At 42.3% G+C, this 9,954-nt stretch overlaps 1 protein-coding gene across 7 annotated transcripts in view; it reads left to right on the top strand.

Annotated features, from left to right (window-relative positions):
• Positions 1-7,552: 7,552 nt before the first annotated feature.
• Positions 7,553-9,954, top strand: part of RNF111 (ring finger protein 111) — a 43,832-nt gene continuing 41,430 nt past the window's right edge. For 5 of the 7 annotated variants that reach the window (XM_030281033.4, XM_030281036.4, XM_030281035.4 and 2 more), the window contains exon 1: positions 7,708-7,840. The gene's annotated coding sequence lies outside the window, so the exon portion shown is untranslated. Of the gene's footprint in view, positions 7,841-8,138; positions 8,268-9,954 lie in introns of those variants that run through there. The other 2 variants (XM_030281031.4, XM_030281032.4) reach the window with 2 other exon arrangements.

Below are 9,954 nucleotides of genomic sequence, written 5' to 3'. Positions count from 1 at the left end.
AAAGACCTATTTTATTGTCGCATAACCTTCAATTTGGCACTGCAGCAAAATTTTGATCAGAGCTGTCAGGTTTGCTGTGGTACAGTTTTGTGCAAATACACCCAAAACCCACTGTGTGGGTTCCAGTATTAGTGAAGGCAAGTTTAGCATGTCTCATTTCTGGAAAGAAGATGAGAGGGATAACAAATACAGCGCTTGCACTGGTTTTTAGGGATTTATTGACATACCTAAACCTTGATGCTTGTTTGTTGAGGTCACGTAGATGTTAAAGCTTTACACTTAACACGTCCCTTCCCCAAATAAAAAGCCAAGAGTGCCAAAAGTGGCCTTACCTGGATTCTCAGTCATCTTCCTGCCTCAAGGCTCAATAAACTATTATGATAAACAACCTCAAAGGATGCTTGCATAACCTGTTCTTAAAGCCTTAAACACAGATTCCACTCATTCCTCAGGCAGACCAGTCTAGTCCTTGTCTCTCCTTTTTCAAATGTCTGGATTAAATACCTTTTGCTGCAGTTTAGCTGATTTATTCCAAGTGAATATGGACAATGTTCTCTTTCTTTTTGCAGCATCCTTTTACACAAACTGAGACTTGCCATATTTTTGTTCAGTCCTTCTCTATTGGCTTGTTTTTTAATGAAAAGCACAGATTATTTCTTTTCTTTTAATCAGTTCTGAAACACAAGACTTTTTGTTGCTGTATCCCTCTAGCTCCCACCCAATTTTTTCACAACTTCCCAAAGTTACCTTGGTGGCAACTCTTCTGATTATGCATCTCAGCAGAGTGGATGCCTTTTCCAGCCTCATGAGCTTGCTGTGTTCTGCTTGTGATCTGCTCCGCCTACTGGTTTCTTTTCTGCAAGGTTGTTACAACAATTACTCTTCTCTGTGCAGTTGATTTCTTGCTGAGTGCAGAACTGTGCACTTGTGTTTGTAGAATCATCTTCCCATTGCAATGATTTCAAACTACTCTTTCTTCTCCTCTTGGCAGCACCTCCCAGCTGGGGGTCAGCTCCAGGTTTGGAAGTGTGGTCTCTAAGCCTTTATGCAAAGAAATTACAATATAGAAGTGCACAAGGAATTTTGTTTAATGGAAATTTAGTATTTATGCATTTTGATATTATTTGATATAAACTGATTCAAGTACAATGACTTTTGCATCAAATTGGTGGATTTTCTGTCCAGATCAAATCTCCACATCTTTCTTATGAAAATGTCAATGAAACAGAAGAGCCTTGATGAAGTGAAGATCTTCAAATTTATTTATGTTTGTAGAACCGGACATAGAAAGCTAGGTTGGTTTGATAGACTGTTATGAACCAATCATATTGGTTGTTATTTATCATTTTGTTATTTTTCAGGTATCTACAAATAATTCATCCAGGAATTTTAATCAAGTTGTCTGGATTCTAATTTCCTGTTTGTTTGATTGTTGTATTGTTTGGGTTTTTTTCCTAAAGAAAAACACTCAGTCCTTTACTGGTCTCCTGAAACATCTGCCAGTTTGCCAAAATAAATGATGTTTTCTACCATTAGGTTCTGAATTTTGTGGAAAGGTTTGATTAGGAAATGGTAATAGACCTCCAAAGAAGAGAAATGCTTGGCCCATATATTAGAATTTAAACAAGTACAGACCTGTGCTCCTGTAAATTGTTTTTTGTCTACTTTGTATGTGAGACACCTAGAAGCTGTGCATATCCTTAGATTTGTCACACTTTCCTCTGGGCTTTATACCTTGGTGGGGTTTTTCTGGGTAGATTATCCCAGTTCCAACTTTGCTGCCCAGTCTATTCCCAGCCTGACACTGAAGCACAATGCAGGAGCAAACACCAGATTTCTCATCTCTTTAATGGCTTTATGCAGTTGGTACCTGAATTTTTAAATTAATTAAAACTGCAGTTTCAGTGTGTCTGAGCTCTGTAAAAATAAAGGGGTATTCAGTGTTTTTGAATATAGAGAAGTGGTTCTTGCTTCTTTTTTGTAAGGAAGCCTGGCTAGAGCATTCAACTAGACTCAACAGGCTGTCCCAATTTCCTTCTCTTCACACAGCCACCCATTTGGCCATATCCCCTTCTAAAAAAAAGAGGTATTGGTTCAGGAAAAGGAGAGGGGTTTGGAGTGCTGGAAGGTCACCTCCAAATACAGTCTCTACAGTTAAACAGAACCCTGTCTCACTTGAAACATATTTCTCTTTTTTATTGCAAAGATCTAAGCACTTCTCTGCTAAATGTATTGCTTCTTTAAAAAAATTACTTTTGCAGTGTGTGTTTTTACTCTTAACTTTAGTTAACAACAACCCTTAACAATCTTTTGTTTGTTTGCTTCTGAAATCCAAGTTTCTAGTACAGATTTTTGGATCTGCTTTGGGGGCTGACTACATGAAAGCTACTTATTACAGGAATATGTGATGCAGTGACTCAGTTCCTTTTTCAGTCTAACCCCTTTTAAAAGAGTGAGGCTAGGCTGATACTGGACTAACTGAAATAGCAGGAAGATCCTTTTTGCTTTGAAAGACACTGAGTATTGTCCCAGTTCTCATGTTACATTGACTGGTTGCTACCATTTTAAACTGCACTATTTCTCTCGACTGCAGGCAGAGCAAGAGTAACTATTTGGGACATTTCAGTGAATGCCTGACAATAGATACACTTTGAGATTAAAATTACTGATAATTTAATATGTATCACTGCTAAAAAAATAGCTTTTTCTACTCTGAATGTATAGTTTTCTTTTTGACGTATTATTGATGTACTGCACGATGAGCAGTCAGAGGAGGTTGTAAAAATGAATTTCTGATCTCTCAATTGCTTCTAGAGAACAGCAAGGAAAATAACAGAAATCCAATTGTAAATCAAACACAAATATCTTCTATTTTACCACTTAAACCATACGTACATGCTAGGAAATGGCTATTGAATTTCTTAGTGCAAAGTCAGATCATTTAATGCAGGATGCTTTTGTTTGTTTTAAACCTAATTGCTCTAAAAATAGCCACTGATGCATCATTAAAACACAAAAATATATTTGGCCCCATTATTGTGCAAGGACTGAAAGAATAAATAGGAACATCTCATGATCTTTCTACTAAGAGCTTGGTGACATATTTGTTTTTGAATAAGAAAAAGAACTATTAAAAATCCTGTCAACAAACTAGCTATTTCCAAGTAATTATATACACCACACCTTCTTAATTATATGGCAACTTAAATACTTAAGCTATCAGATAATCTCAGAAAGATACTGTGAGACCTTAGTAGGAGTTTGCATAATTTCTGAAGTCAATCATGTGTTGTGAAAATGCTGTTTCTAACCTTACAGAGCCTTATCAGGCTGTACAACATGAAATCAAATGAGTGACTGGTAGGTCAGTTCTATATCAACATTATACTGTAATGCAGGGTATTTTGTTTTCCCATATATCTTAAAAATATAAATTACTATAAATTACCTGAGTGGTGCACGTTATTTTCCAGAGCTTTTGAAAACTCTTTGATTAATTGCATTCAAAATTTTCCATCAGCAAATATATAGCACAGACAACCATCAAGTTTAATTTTTGACTCTGCAGATGATCATTCTTTTCTTGTTTCCTAGTAGAAATTTATCATAATATAAATATTTCAGGATTTTTTATCTTTTCCCTATTTCTCCAATATTCATGGTTAAGATCTTCATCTGGGCTAACCGGAGCTGTGACTGTTGATCATCCAAGTATCAATCCCAGAGTTTTTTTTATGTAACACAGAAATGTTTCTATATTATCTGGTTTTCTGTATCATCCTCACAACATACTACAACTTTACATTTTATTACTATTACTAGTAATTGTAAGTTGCCTTAACTCATGCAAGCATTTAAATATATGCTTGAGTATGGTCCATGTTAAGTCTACAGAAGCATATCTGATGTAAACGGCAAGGATGGCCCTGGCTGCAAGTGACAGCTCCCCCAGCAGCGTGCGTGTGACAGATCCACACTCCTGGCTATGGGCACAGTTTTAGAGGTGGGCCCCTTCCACGCTGTCACAGTTTTAGATTCGGGCCCCTTCCATGCTGTCCTGGCCACTAGCAGGCTCCATCCAGCAGGGCCCAGAGCAGAACCAGCTCTCTGTGAGGCTGTGCAGCTCTGCCCACGGGGCTGTTGCAGAAGCTGCTGCTCACCCCTGGAAAAAGCTGTGCCTTGTTCCGTTCTGGGCCAGCAAATTGCTCCAGCAGCCCTGCACTGAGCTGTGTCCAGCCAGGCAGCCAAGCTGCTGAAGGCACCTCAGGATAACGGGGTTACTTTTTTTAGTCTTTTTGCCAAAAATGTAAAGTGCAATCTCCTGCTGGCTGGCATGTTTTGATCTTGGATAAGATCGTTTCTTCTCCGTGTCTTTAGTTCTGCCAGGCCCTGGGGTGTGCATATAAATGGTTTTGTTCAGCTGTAGTTAGAAGAAGTTGAGGAGTTCAGTATTAACTGATGACACCATAGCCTGAAAGCCATTCTGAAATTTGCATTAGTGATTTAGAATTATTCAATTTAATCTTTTGGTTTTCTGTACCTAAAAAGTGTGAGAAGGAGAATGTTTGGGTTTGTTCCAAGGAATCAATAATCTAATTTCAAGACAACTGTCTCTGCAAGATGCTAAGATAATGGCAGAAAAAACTTCCATGAAAGGGCATAGATAGAAGGTTGGTTTTGTTTTAATAGTGAATAATTCTGGGCACTTAAATATTTTCTACATCACCTTTCTTTAAAAAATACATTAATAACCAGTCAATAATGGACAAACTAATTTTTATCGAGAGTTTGTTTAAGGGTGACTGGCCCAAAAATTACTAGATTCTTGTCAGCTGGTGGTCCATATTGAAATAAGTGTTAGGAAATCTTAGCCAATAAAGATCCTAGAAATTCTGCCTTTATGTTACAGAAAGGTCTACAGATTTGTACCCAGTTTGAACATTTACAGATCATTTGGCCACTGTGACTTCTCACTGGGAGAAAATCAAGACTGACTATATTTGCATTTTAATTTGTGAAGTGAAAACTTTAGCCATGAGTTTTTGTTTTTGAAATGATCTTTTGTATGTCTTTCAGTTGGTGAGCAGAGAGTGACTCTACATTTTCTCTACCAAGAACTACCCTTCTGGCACCTTTGACACAAGAGTTCAAACCAATTATTACGTGAATGGGTAAATACGTAACTAGTTGGTGAGGTTTTTTATTGGTATTAGTCTCTCATCAGCTTATTCACAATGCTCCTCTGTCTCATTTCTTAAAGCAATCCAGCCAAATTTTATTAGCTTCCTCTCATATTACCTATACTGTGTTTTCTTGAGTGTCCCACTAAGATTAGAGTTCAGCTTCCTTGGATACATATTTTTAAAAAACTGTAAGACTACATTAGGAATAATATTTGCAATAGCACTGAGACCTCTCTCTCTTAAAATTATTTAGACTAAATTATTATACAGACATATTTGCTTTTTCATGTCTACAAAATGTTGTTGACTGATGGTCATTTACTTAATTACTTTGGTAATTGAACTTCATATCCAGCTGCCTTTTACCTGACAAATACCCAAAACTTCTGGTCATTAACATTCAAGTGCACATTCTTTGTATTTGATGTTTTTTCACTTTGCTTCTATTAGTTCTCAGGGTCATTTACTTCTTCCCATATATTGTCTTGATTGGTTTTTTCCCAGCTGATTTTTAGTAAAGTATTCCAACTTTGGATCTAGTGCTTAATGGAAAATATTAAAATTGCTTACACAGTCAAGCCACTGGTGACCCCCATGGAATGATACGACCTTCCTCCCACTGTCTGTGCTGTCTTCACATTCTCCCCAGTTTCACTGGTTATTTCATCTGTGGCTCAGTGTCTTTGTTTACTTTTTAAAAGTCATATATATGACTTTAAAAAAAGAAAATTACCCAACACCACGAGAAATATGTAGAGAAAGGTAGACAATTAATGCTGGAAAACCTGTGTTATTGTCTTTATTGCAAACTGAAATTAATTGTTGCTCTGCTCATGGAACCACATGAAATAACCTGTGATCCTTTTTTCCACCTTCATTCGAAGTGGGGTCTCATTTCTTCCTGTGTTCTCATTTCACACAGAAAGCTGAAAAAGTCTTCATTTTCATATCATTTATGTGCTATAGCACTTTTTGCATTTTGTACACTTTTGGATATATTTTGAAGTAGAGCCTAATTTCCATGTTGTTTTATCCACTTTTGCTTTAAGGAAATTCTGTTCAGAAACTCATGCAATTATTTGATGAAATAACATGCATTTTTCCCCAGTGACCACTTCTTTTGTAATGATGCATGCAGGTTGTTTAGCTCCTCCAAAACACGTAGGAACTGCTGTGTACTGATGACTCTCCGGTGCAGTGCCTTCTGAGTAAAATCTCTAACTATTTGTAGACCAGACTGTACCTGTCTGCTCCAAAGCCTCGGGTTTATGTAGCTGCTGGTCATGGACAGTATAGGACCCCTGTCAATGCAGTGTTTCAATCTGGAGCTGGAATGTGTACCCTGACATTGATGAAAGGTCATCTCTGGCAGAGATATCCTGGCCTCTGGCAGTTGCAAAGTCAGCAGACGCTGAGGCTTGGTACTGTCTGAGAGTCTTCCCAAAGGCTGGTTGGTGTTTGCTGTGCTGTCGGTGACAACACGGCCACTGTCGGGACAGGTTCCTCACCGTTTGTGTGCACATCAGGAATGCAGCGGGGAAAGGCTCACCTCATCCCAACTCACTGACTGCATTGTGCAGTAAAGACAAATAAACTCCTATTTCTAACGAGCTGGGATGGAGACTTGGGATTTGCCGGCATGTCTTCGCAGCCGCAGCTGTCACTGGCTGCAGGACAGGCAGCCGTGAGGTACTGCGGTGCCAAGGGAGACACAGCGCTGGGCAGAAAAGGAATGGTTTTAGCCAGGTACTAGAAGGGACATGGCAGAGAGGGGCGGGCTGGAGCGGCCCGCGGTGGGTGCCCGCTGCCCGAGCCGGCTCACCGAGCCCCGGCACGGGACTGCGTCCGGCTGCGGACAGCCGCGCTCCCGCTGCCGGGCAGGTTCTTCCTCAGGTCCGGTGGGACTTTCCGGGCGTGTTGCTGCCCATTGCCTCGTGTCCCATTCCTCGGCACCGCCGAGCAGAGTCCGCTCCGTGCTCTGACACCACCGCTTTAGATTTACACACAACCGCCTAAAGGCAGCAGCAGCGACGGCAGCCAGGGCCGTGCCGCCCGTCCGGGAGCCCATCCCGAGCGGTCCGCTGCCCTCAGGCGCCCATCCCGACGTGCCCGGTGCCCCGCGCAGCCCATCCCGATGTGCCCGGTGCCCTCCCGAGCCCATCCCGACGTGCCCGGTGCCCCGCGCAGCCCATCCCGATGTGCCCGGTGCCCTCAGGCGCCCATCCCGACGTGCCCGGTGCCCTCAGGCGCCCATCCCGACGTGCCCGGTGCCCCGCGCAGCCCGAGCCCGCCCTGCCCCGTCCGATCCGGACCGGCGCTGTGGCGGCGCCGCCGGCCGGCAGGGGGCGCGGCGGGAGGCGGGGCGCGCGGCGGCGCGGCTGCGCTTTGCGGGCGGCTGTAAAGCAGCGCCGAGTGTCGCGCGGCGCTGGGCAGGGAGCGGCGGGGGCTGCGCCACAACAGAGCGGGGCCCGCCCGGCGCCGCGGCCGCACCGGGACCGGAGCGGGGCAGCGGCCGCACCGCCACAGCCAGCGCGCTGCGGCCTCGCCGGGCAGCGCCGCGTGGTCACCGCGGCGCCCACCGGGGCCGCTTCTACCGCTCGGCCCTGCGCAGGGCGCCGGCGGCTCCCGCCCCTTCCCCCGCGGCCTCGCTGTCTCAGGTACGGGGGGCGGCGGGACCCGCGGGTGGGGCCGGGGCCGGCCGGGGCTGCCCCGCTTCCCCGCCCCGCCCTGACGGCAGCGGTGAGCGGCGGGGCTGTGCGGCGGGGGGGAACTTCACGCATAATGTGTTTTTCCTTTTTTTATTCAGCGCCTCGTTGACGCACAAAGCAGTGCCTTCACTGCGGGCAGCCGCAGTACTCTCTGGGGTTCTGTCACAAATTTGTCACAAATTTTCCCCTTAGGGAAATGAGTTTCTATTTCTGTGCGTAATAGGGTCTGTTATGACGTCATTTGTTTTGTTTGCGAAGTTAGTGTTCTCTTAACCCATGTTTTTTTTAAAAAATCACAATTTTCAGGTGTTTTTTTTTTTGCCTGATGAATAAGGAAGTAACGTTCATTCAGAAATGTAGGCCGGGATCTTCAGAGGTACGTAGGCTTGTCACTGTTGCAATGGGCAGTTGTTAAGGGTATGTACTTTTTTAACGTGTCTGTGTTTCTGTGGTTAGGGCTGAGCATGCATTCATGGAATTTTCATGTTGTTAGACTAAGCTCTTCCATGGCTTGAAATTATTTCATTAAATCATAAGCAAGGCCTGGTTGCTTTAGCTGATTAAATGAGACCCTTAATTCCTGATACCCAAGTACTTCTCCAGAAGAGGACGTAATACAGGTGGTAAGAGTTTGCTGTAATTAGAATAATTTGATTCTAATGCAATGATTTCAGAAACAAAGGTTTGAACAAAAATATAAGAATTGACTGTTCATTGTTGTAGACCTGGGTTTGTCATGGTATCTGTATTATAAACTATTAAAGGAAAGCTGGCTTTTCAGGTGCAGTATAAGGTCTTACTTTGCCTTTGTTGTAACTTGTAGAAAATTCCAAAGGTATACTAATGCTGCATACTTAGTAGAAAGCTTTTTCAGGAAGACTAATATTTAAATAGTTACAATGCTCTGCCAGTTTTAAAACCAGAAATTACATCTTGTTGGTCACATATCCATAGTTCTTGCTGTCAGAACTATTTAAGCAATTTAAGTGTTTTTGCACTTAATTTTTTTGGATAAAGGAACTGTCTTGGGGCAGGGAGGGAACAGAAGCAAACCCTGTTAGACAGGATGATGCTTGCTGATGTGCAAGGATTGATAGGGAAAGAAGTGATCTTGGTTTATTTGATAGAGCAAACATCTGGTCACCTGTCCTGTGCGCTCATCCACAGTATAGAATCACCTCTGGAATTCATAAGGTAGGAAAGGCTGTAGGAACATTTTATGGTTCACTTTAATTAAATAATAGTGCACAAGGCACCAGGCTTCCTATTTTAAAAGTCTTGAAGTCTCACATATTTAAAAGTCTGGTTTTTATTGATGGTTGAAGCCCTGGCAGCTACAGATGAGATTGTCTGGTATTGGGAGCTTGAGGATGAACAACAGCTCACAGCATTCATGCATATTTTGCATGTCCTTTCAAAACATGGATGAGAGCAGTCTGACCTTTCAGAAATATATCTTTTATGAAGCAATGGCTTTTGTAAAAGTGTATTAAGAATGTATCTTAACACAACTGTGACTCACAGTTTATATTTTAATTAGTGACATTGATGACCTACATAACCAGATCAGTTATAGCAGTTGATTTTCACTGGAGTTGCTGTGTTGCAGTAACATTTAGATGACAGCAGTTGCTGCCTTTTTTTTCCAAGTTGTACAATCTTTCATTTCAGTTGTTTGTATTTCTTCTAATGGTGAGGACATTGTTTTGAGAAGATAGAGGTGATAGTTCCCTCCTCCATAGCTGATGTATTATAGAGGCTTGCATGTCAAGCAGTTGAATAAATAGGGAAAAATTGAGGGGGGAGTGATGATGGTATGGGGAACATGATGATTTAATTCACAGGTAAACAATGGGCATAGTACAGAGAGATGGATTTGCCATAGGCAGATGTTGTATAAAGGGTTCCTCATGGCTTTCCTGATGTGCAATCTCTTTTAAGTGAGTTGTCAGCAGAAGTTTGGCTTGGTAAAAGAAACATTTTCTTTTCTGCCTTTCCTTCTGCCCCATTAGGGTTCTCTGCTAGGCCTAACCTGAGCCCACAAAAAAACCCCCCACCAATCT

This window comes from Taeniopygia guttata, chromosome 10, assembly GCF_048771995.1.
Source record: "Taeniopygia guttata chromosome 10, bTaeGut7.mat, whole genome shotgun sequence".
Taxonomy (NCBI): Eukaryota; Metazoa; Chordata; class Aves; order Passeriformes; family Estrildidae; genus Taeniopygia; species Taeniopygia guttata.
The sequence above is the reverse complement of the archived record's forward strand: the minus strand, read 5'-3'. Positions and strand labels throughout refer to the sequence as shown.